The sequence below is a fragment of the Aegilops tauschii genome, chromosome 3 (assembly GCF_002575655.3).
Source record: "Aegilops tauschii subsp. strangulata cultivar AL8/78 chromosome 3, Aet v6.0, whole genome shotgun sequence".
NCBI lineage: Eukaryota > Viridiplantae > Streptophyta > Magnoliopsida > Poales > Poaceae > Aegilops > Aegilops tauschii.
In genome coordinates this window covers 433,906,870-433,916,379 of record NC_053037.3, presented here as the reverse complement: position 1 = coordinate 433,916,379, position 9,510 = coordinate 433,906,870, and the positions used below count along the sequence as shown (strand labels likewise).

The 9,510-nt window shown below is 44.7% G+C and overlaps 1 long non-coding RNA gene across 1 annotated transcript; it reads left to right on the top strand.

Moving 5' to 3' along the window:
* The first annotated feature begins 6,239 nt into the window (after positions 1–6,239).
* On the top strand, positions 6,240–9,300 carry LOC120976046 (uncharacterized). Its single transcript, XR_005771350.3, has 5 exons — positions 6,240–6,492; positions 6,695–7,371; positions 7,494–7,952; positions 8,079–8,366; positions 8,448–9,300. It is a non-coding gene; the product is annotated as an uncharacterized lncRNA (long non-coding RNA).
* Positions 9,301–9,510: the final 210 nt, after the last annotated feature.

Genomic DNA, 9,510 nt, shown 5'->3' with positions numbered 1-9,510 from the left:
GGACGCTGATAGTAGTGTTACTATCTACAAAGCTCGAATTGTCGCAAAATGTTTTCGACAAGTTCAAGGTGTTGACTACGATGAGATATTCTCACTCGTATCGATGCTTAAAAGTCTGTCCAAATCATGTTAGCAGTTGCCGCATTTTATGAAATCTGGCAAATGGATGTCAAAACTGCATTCCTTAATGGATTTCTTAAAGAAGAGTTGTATATGATGCAACCAGAAGGTTTTGTCGATCCTAAAGGTGCTAACAAAGTGAGCAAGCTCTAGTGATTCATCTATGCATGGACTGGTGCAAGCAACTCGGAGTTGGAATATATGCTTTGATAAAGTGATCAAATCATATGGTTTTATACAGACTTGCGGTGAAGCCTGTATTTACAAGAAAGTGAGTGTGAGCACTACAACATTTCTGATAAGTATATGTGAATGACATATTGTTGATCGGAAATAATGTAGAATTTTCTGGAAAGCATAAAGGAGTGTTTGAAATGAGTTTTTCAAAGAAAGGCCTCGGAGAAGCTACTTACATATTGAGCATCAAGATCTATAGAGATAGATCAAGACGCTTGATAAGATTTTTTTTTCAATGAGTACATACCTTGACAAGATTTTGAAGTACTTCAAAATGGAACAGTCAAAGAAAGAGTTCTTGCCTGTGTTACAAGGTGTGAAATTGAGTAAGACTCAAAGCCCGACCACGGCAGAAGATAGAAAGAGAATGAACGTCATCCCCTATGCCTCAGCCATAGGTTCTATAAAGTATGTCATGCTGTGTATCAGATCTATTGTATACCCTACACTGAGTTTGGCAAGGGAGTACAATAGTGATCTAGGAGTAGATCACTGGACAGCGGTCAAAATTATCCTTAGTGGAATAAGGATATGTTTCTCAATTATGGAGGTGACAAAAGGTTCGTCGTAAAGGGTTACGTCGATGCAAGTTTTGACACTGATCCAGATGACTCTAAGTCTCAATCTAGATACATATTGAAAGTGGGAGCAATTAGCTAGAGTAGCTCCGTGCAGAGCATTGTTGACATTGAAATTTGCAAAATACATACGGATCTGAATATGGCAGACCCATTGACTGAACTTCTCTCATAAGTAAAACATGATCACACCTTAGTACTCTTTGGGTGTTAATCACATGGTGATGTGAACTAAGATTACTGACTCTAGTAAACCCTTTGAGTGTTGGTCACATGGCAATGTGAACTATGGGTGTTAATCACATGGTGATGTGAACTATTGGTGTTAAATCACATGGCGATGTGAACTAGATTATTGACTCTAGTGCAAGTGGGAGACTGAAGGAAATATGCCCTAGAGGCAATAATAAAGTTGTTATTTATATTTCCTTACATCATGATAAATGTTTATTATTCATGCTAGAATTGTATTAACCGGAAACTTAGTACATGCGTGAATACATAGACAAGCAGAGTGTCACTAGTATGCCTCTACTTGACTAGCTCGTTAATCAAAGATGGTTAAGTTTCCTAGCCATGGACAAAGAGTTGTCATTTGATAAGCGGGATCACATCATTAGAGAATGATGTGATTGACTTGACCCATTCCGTTAGCTTACCATTTGATCGTTTAGTATATTGCTATTGCTTTCTTCATGACTTATACATGTTCCTATGACTATGAGATTATGCAACTCCAGATTACCGGAGGAACACCTTGTGTGCTATCAAACATCACAACGTAACTGGGTGATTATAAAGGTGCTCTACAGGTGTCTCCGATGGTACTTGTTGAGTTGGCATAGATCAAGATTAGGATTTGTCACTCCGATTGTCGGAGAGGTATCTCTGGGCCCTCTCGGTAATGCACATCGATATAAGCCTTGCAAGCAATGTGACTATTGAGTTAGTTGCGGGACGATGCATTACGGAACGAGTAAAGAGACTTGTCGGTAACGAGATTGAACTAGGTATTGAGATACCGACGATCGAATCTCGGGCAAGTAACATACCGATGACAAAGGGAACAACGTATGTTGTTATGCGGTTTGACCGATAAAGATCTTCGTAGAATATGTAGGAGCCAATATGAGCATCCAGGTTCCGCTATTGGTTATTGACCGGAGACGTGTCTCAGTCATGTCTACATAGTTCTCGAACCCGCAGGGTACGCACGCTTAACGTTCGGTGACGATCAGTATTATGAGTTTATGTGTTTTGATGTACCGAAGGTAGTTCGGAGTCCCGGATATGATCACGGACATGACGAGGAGTCTCGAAATGGTTGAGACATAAAGATCGATATATTGGACGACTATATTTGGACATCGGAATGGTTCCGGGTGAGATCGGGCATATACCGATGCACCGGGAGGTTACCGGAACCCCCCGGGAGGTATATGGGCCTTAGTGGGAGAGAGGGGAAGGGAGCAAAGGAGGGGGCGCGCCCCGCCAAGCCCAATCCGAATTGGGAGGGGGGCCGGCCCCCCTTTCCTTCCTCCTTCCTCCCCCTTCCTTCTCTCCTAATCCAACTAGGGAGGGGGGGGGGAGAATCCTACTCCCGGTGGGAGTAGGACTCCCCTTGGGGCGCGCCTAGGAGGTCGGCCTCCTCCCCTCCTCCACTCCTTTATATACGGGGGAGGGAGGCACCCCATAGACACACAAGTTGATCATTGATCTCTTAGCCGTGTGCGGTGCCCCCCTCCACCATAATCCACCTCAGTCATATCGTTGTAGTGCTTAGGCGAAGCCCTGTGCTGGTAGCTTCATCATCACCGTCATCACGTCGTCGTGCTGACGAAGCTCTCCCTCGACACTCTGTTGGATCGTGAGTTCGTGGGACGTCACCGAGCTGAACGTGTGCAGATCGCGGAGGTGCCGTACGTTCGGTGCTAGGATCGGTCGATCGTGAAGACGTACGGCTACATCAACCGCGTTGTCATAACGCTTCCGCTTTCGGTCTACGAGGGTACGTGGACAACACTCTCCCCTCTCGTTGCTATGCATCACCATGATCTTGCGTGTGCGTAGGATTTTTTTTTGAAATTACTACGTTCCCCAACATTACATGAATTATTAGCAAGTAGAATATTAATAATATTAATTTGTATAACTTTTATACCTTTATCGGAAGAACAGTTCTACTTATCCGTCAAGTACTTCTTGCAGTTGCGTTTTCAGTGTCGCTTCTGTTTGAAGTAGAAACACTCAGTCTTCTTAGTGGCTCCGCCTTATTCCTCTTCTGGAAGATGGTCACATGGTGCCAGTAGACTTCTTGTTGGACTTGCCCTTTGTCTTGAAACTGGCGGTATTATTGACTAGCAACACTTGCTTTTTATTCTGCATTCCAGCTTCCATAGTTTTGAGTATAGCACACAACACGTTTGCACTTTTCTCCAACCCATTTATGTTGTAATTCATGATATAACCATCATAAGATGGGGGGAGTGAAGCAAACACAATATATGTACCGAGTGTTGGAGGAATACCAAATTCTAGAGCAACAAGTATATCAACATAGCCAGCCAAGTTTACTATATGCTCACTCATTGAGGAACCTTCTGCCATCTTGCACTCAATCAAGGTCTTGATTATTTCAAAACGTTTGGTCATTGCCAGCTTCTTGTACAGAGCATCCAGTGTCCCAATTATAATTAATGTGCACTAGTGTTTAAACAAATTTTAATATAAAATGCGCTCTCACTCAGATCAGTATCTCTCATAAATGAAAGTGAGTGGTTCAAGACCCTGATCTTATTCGCAGTAATGGCCCATGGGTGCAACCGCCGCGAGACAGTAACACGGAATACATACAACCGGTTTGGATGGCCATCCAATTCATATGGCCCTATTTTCACTGGTTATGGCATTTTATTTCTTTCGCTTGTGTTTGCTTGAGAACTTGTGTTGAACTACGTAATTTGTTGCTACATTATTTAATAAAATGATTGTGTGCATACTTGATACAGAGGCCAGATAATCCTTCTTTAAAAAAAAGAAAGATACATAAGCTACAGAAATGCAATGGCAGTAGAGATACGGTGTTCGTATGTAGACAGGTTCAGGATGTACTTGAGAAAGGAATTCACCGACTACAAAACTATTGCAATAGTGGTGGCGTTTCAAGGGCAAGGAGTGGTTATATGGTCGAAGCTGACGAAAACACCTCTTACAATTCAGAACGTCAATCAGAGAGAGAAACCGAGCTATGCATTTAGCACGGCAGGTGTGTGTGCAACCCTTGGAGGTGATGACTGGATGATTTTATCTTCGTTGCTATTGACAAAACGATTTTCTCTTCGTTGCTCTTGACAAAACTGACCGGAATGGACGAGTTACGGTATGTATGGCCATCAAAACTATGAGTCTCTTTGCTTGGGTCCTGCAGTACCGGCTCTGGCGGTGGCGAGTAGTGCCGTAATAGTCTGCGGCTTGTTGGAAACAAAACCAAGCGCTTCCCAGGTCGTGGTGGTCCATGCAGAACTCGGCTAGGTTCAACCAACTAGTGGCATCCACCAGCCGGTCCTCTGTCCGGTGGAACAACTTGAAGGCCTTCTCCAAGGCGAGTCTCGTGGCAGCGACTTCCTGCTCACCTGTCATGAGATGGTGGGCGTTGTAAATTTAACTAAATATCATATATATCGAGCATACATACATACTCACTCCGTTTCTAAATATTTGTCTTTCTAAAGATTTCAACAAATGATTACATACGAAGCAAAATGAGTGAATCTACATTCTAAAATATGTCTATATACATCCGTATGTGGTAGTCCATTTGAAATCTAAAAAAAAAACAAATATTTAAAAACGAAGGGAGTACATGCATACATACATACCTTTGTCTTGGATCATGTCGTAGAATTGCGCGGAGTGGAGCAGCGCACTGGCCGCACCCAGTCTATCGCCCAGCTGCAGGTCGCAACGACAAATTAAAGGTCAGTGATAATCATCTTGCACTTGTGCGTGGATCGACCGTGTGCTGAAAACAAGGCATCACACCACAAATCCCACCGTGGTCCATCTCTACTCTCTCTCTTCCCAACCAGATTAATTTGTGAATAGCTTCGGATGCCTTCCCTGGTATCATGTCCACGGCCCATGACCGGACATAAAAATAAATATATACCAAAGACATTTACGGGTCAACTTTGAAAATGCACTAAAGGCCCAAATCCACCCTGCCAGCTTGATTATGTAAACACACATGGCATATTCACTTTTGAGGGGGCAGGACGGATCGATCGACTCCAGGAAATCGTGAATACGTCGGACACGAACAGGCAGCCGTCGGCGGACTGGCGATTGGCGATTTTGCGAAGCACCGAAACCCTAGACCCAGCTACAGGTGCAGCTGCCTCCCATATGATTAACCAATCTTCCTGCTGCCGTGAAGGCGCAACAACAACACTTTTGCAGTACCGTTTTTGCTCTTCGTCACCGCATCTGGACCACCAATTCTATTTTGAACTTTTCATCCCCAAGAGCAAGGTTCATTCTTAATGTATTTTCTTGTATTGAAATGACCAGCGAGCAATACTATTTTATATTTTATATTTTATTTAATCACCTATATTTGTTTGGTTTTGTTCCTATATCTTCATCATGTATACTAGAATTAGGAAGCATGCTTGTGGTGGAAGCGGCGATTTGGCGCCCGTGCTCAGCTGCACCTGAAATCGCGCACGTCCGTTTCAGGCTCGGGATGGGAACAAATCCAGCTGGCGTGGCAGGTGCGAGCGGCAGTAAATCAGGCATACAGCTGAATACAGTACAAAATAGTGCCGAAGATGTGGGGCCAAAGCGTAGCTGCGGAACGGACGGCGCGCGAGCGCGCACTGGGCCGTGGACCAGGACGTCACCATTTTAGGCGGGCCATGGATCAGATAATGGGCCCAGGACGGTACACGACATCTGAGCCGTCTGTCGGGCGGCGGGCCACCACACGTGCTCGTGTGAGGGCGAGAAAGGGCTGCCCCTCCCTTGGCCTAGTTCATTCTGGAAACCCTCGCCGCCACCCGGTTTGGGAGAAAACGCCAATAGCGACGGCTGCATCGGGTGCTTGCGGCGGTGCTAGTTCTTCGCCGTCGACAAGCAGGGGATGGAAGCTACGGGTATGGAGTTCCTGCTTGATGCGGTCGACATGTTAGTCTGTACAGATATATGAAATTGTTATAGGGATTTGGTGAGCTAAGCTACAACAGACGCAGTAGTGCCCTGACGAACTGCCCTTTTGTGCTGGTGATTGCCGTGGTTTTTTAAGGTTCCCATTGAGAGAGGAGTTCGATGAAAGCCTTGAACAGCCAGATCCGATTCCCCTCCTCGTCCTGCTAGAGAACGGGGCTAGAAATGCGGACCCTGGTGATTCAAATGTTGGGCCTGGGATCGGTCAGAAGGTGGGAGACGATGCCACAGGTGGAGCGGGTGAAGGTTTGCGCCGTCGGCGTGATGCATCTCCGACGAGGTCGGCCCAGTTGACCGACAAAGCAAATCCAGAGGCCCCTGGCCGGTCTAAAAGGTGTCAAGCAAAAACCACACCTGTTTTTTTGTCCGTTTTAGTAGAACTATGTATGCAACTTCATATGCAGTATGCGTTCTATGTCCATAGGAAAAAGTTCCCTTTCTTAAAAATTTAGCTTACAGATTTGATGCAGTTATTCTAGGAAATTGCATAGGGAATGACTGTACTGAATATGAGCGTGTTGATTAAAAAAATTCAGGCTTCGTCTAGGCAGTGCGCCACCAAACAGAGCAATCATGTCCCTCCCGGATAAGCGCTCTGGAGCAGTCAATCCACAAGTATGTAGAGCAAACTGACAAGAGTGTAATACGGCCTGACAAAGGTTGTGAACCATGGGAGAGAAGGTGCACTGGCCATCTCATTAGCACATTGACGTTTACACCAAGGATTTGTTAAAGCAGCAGAGAGAAAACATTGTGAACCTGGGGGAAGTCTATATTATAATTGGTAGCTTTTTTGGTTGCATTGAGAAGGTGCCATTCATGAAAAGGACTCTTAGTAATATTTGTGGAAAGATTAGTCGTGAACAAGCTGTGGATGATGTAAGGAAGACGCTGGAGGTGTTTGCTGACATCCGTTCTACTGACCCTGGCTTCACCTATGTGGTTTTGACTGACAAGTCCATCAAGGTTAAAAGTCTCATGTGGGCTAATGGGAGCAGCAAAATGCAATACAAGTTATTTGGTGATGTGGTCACATTCGACACTACATACAGGATAAACCTTTATGACATGCCGTTTAGGTTATTGTCGGAGTTAACAACCATTTTCAGATCATTATTCTGGCAGGGGTGTTGATGCGGGATGAACAAGAAGAAAGCTTTCAATGGGTTTTCGCGGATGATGGGAGGCCGTGCCCCAAAGAGAATACTCACAGGTCAGGTTAATGGCCCAAGTTTTAAAAGCCTACCAGCCTAACTTTTAAATGCACTTGTATAAGGCAAAAATAATTAATTGCTACAAATTTTTTGGATCTAAATAGTGCTGTTTTGTTTGCAGACCAATGCAGGGCTATGGAGATGTCGATCAGTAAGATTTATCCAGCTACTGTTCACCGGTGGTGCAGGTGGCATGTTCTGAAGAAAGCGAAGGAAACCCTGGGACTGCTATACACGAAGAAGAGCGACTTCCAGGCTGAATTTCAAAAGGTTGTGAACCACATGCTAACTCAAGATGAGTTTGAGGCGGCTTGGGGCTTGTTGTTGGATAAATGTAATCTGAGGAAGCACACGTACATGACCCAAATATATGAAACCAGGAAAAAGTGGGCACAACCGTACTTCAAGGGTGTGTTTTGCGCAAAAATAATGAGCACCCAACGCACTAAGAGTGCAAACCATGTGTTGAAGAGATGTGCATGCCTCCTGCTAGCCCAATGCATGTTTTCGTAGGCAGTACATGAGGTTGCAATTTGACCGCGAGGGTGAGGAAAGCTACGAGGAAAAGAGGACAATGATTGTAAGTATTTGTTTTGCAAAGTCTTGTTGATTACATTTGTGGAAGCTTCATCTACATTTCTTACATAGGACTTGTTCCGGTTGCCTGATACACTTATTTGGATGGTGCTAAATAAAAATATGGGAGGGCGGAGCCGTAAGGAGAACCAACCTTTGCAATAGAGTGGCACACAAGCAAAATCTACACTAGAAATATGTTTGAGGAATTTGGCCACCTCCTAATTGAAGGGATGGCATACAATGTCACTGAAGTGGAGAGGTTCAGGAAATATATAATAACTCACAACAATGCAGCAAAAAGAGAAAAATGGAGCAGGGTTGAGTACGAGGTGACCATAAACGAGACCAATCAGTATTCACTTGCGAGTGTGGCCAGTTTGAGCACACTGGGATGTTGTGCAGCCATGTCTTGAGGGTATGCTGGCATTTACATTTTTATATCTTAAATGCAAGCAATCTGAAAAATCTAAAATGCTAACGCTTCTGTATGGCATAGGTCATGGATATACTTCATCTGGAGGAAATCTCTAAGCACCATATTGTCGAGCGGTGGACAAAAGAGGCAAGAGATATACTTCTGAAGCACTTGGTTCAGTACCAGAAAGACAATTCAGCAAACTTGTCATTCACATGCAGAAGCGCGAAGCTATACCTTAAAGCCATGGAAGTCATGCGGATGGGCGATGCAAGTGCTGCATCTTTTGATCACATGTATGCTGGTCTCGAAGCTCTGCTAGTGAGTGGAGCACCATTGGCAGAGAAGAGGGATGGGTTGGCATTTGAGGACCGTTTGGATGGAACGGTAGGTGGAAGACTGCAAGGCAACGTCGAGATTGCTTTTGTTGAAGGACACGATGGTGCTGACCAGTGCCATAGTGGTGGGCAATCTGTTAGTGTGAATGCCCTCCAGGGCTTGGAGCTCCAAACAAGCATAGGGGGCCGGAAGGCCAACAAACAACAGGGGGAAGGCACCTTATGAAGGTCTAAGTAAACGAACCAGATTCTGCAGCATTTGTCGTCACGAAGGTCATGAAAAGACCACGTGCCAGAGAGAGGGGTTGTGCCAAAAAACCCGGTGAAACCTAGGAAGTGCAAGAACTGCGGGATAGAAGGCCATCAACGAAATACATGCAAGAGGCCACTGGGTGTTGATGAGAACTGAGCTATGAATTTTCAGTTTGTAATGCGTGTTGTTGTTTAATCTGGGGATTTTCTAGTGTGTTTCAGTTGAGCACTGCTCCACGCTTGTACCTCAATCTGCAGGGGCGTGTTTCATGATGTATCTGATAGCAACTGATATTTCTATAGTTGTCTGAACTCTGTTCGATTAGCATATTTGCTTAAATATCGTTTTGTTTGCAGCGCTTGAACATGACAAAGTTTTATATGAATAATGTGTTGGATCACCCTTCCAAAAATGCTGTTTTGCATACATATGATAAATCATGGGATTACGTACCGAAATGGTACTCTATTGGCGGCGGAGATGGGGATGGCTAACCAGGGAGAAGAAGGTTGATTTGTTTTCCGGAAATGGCTGGCTATGAGAGCTGGGTGGC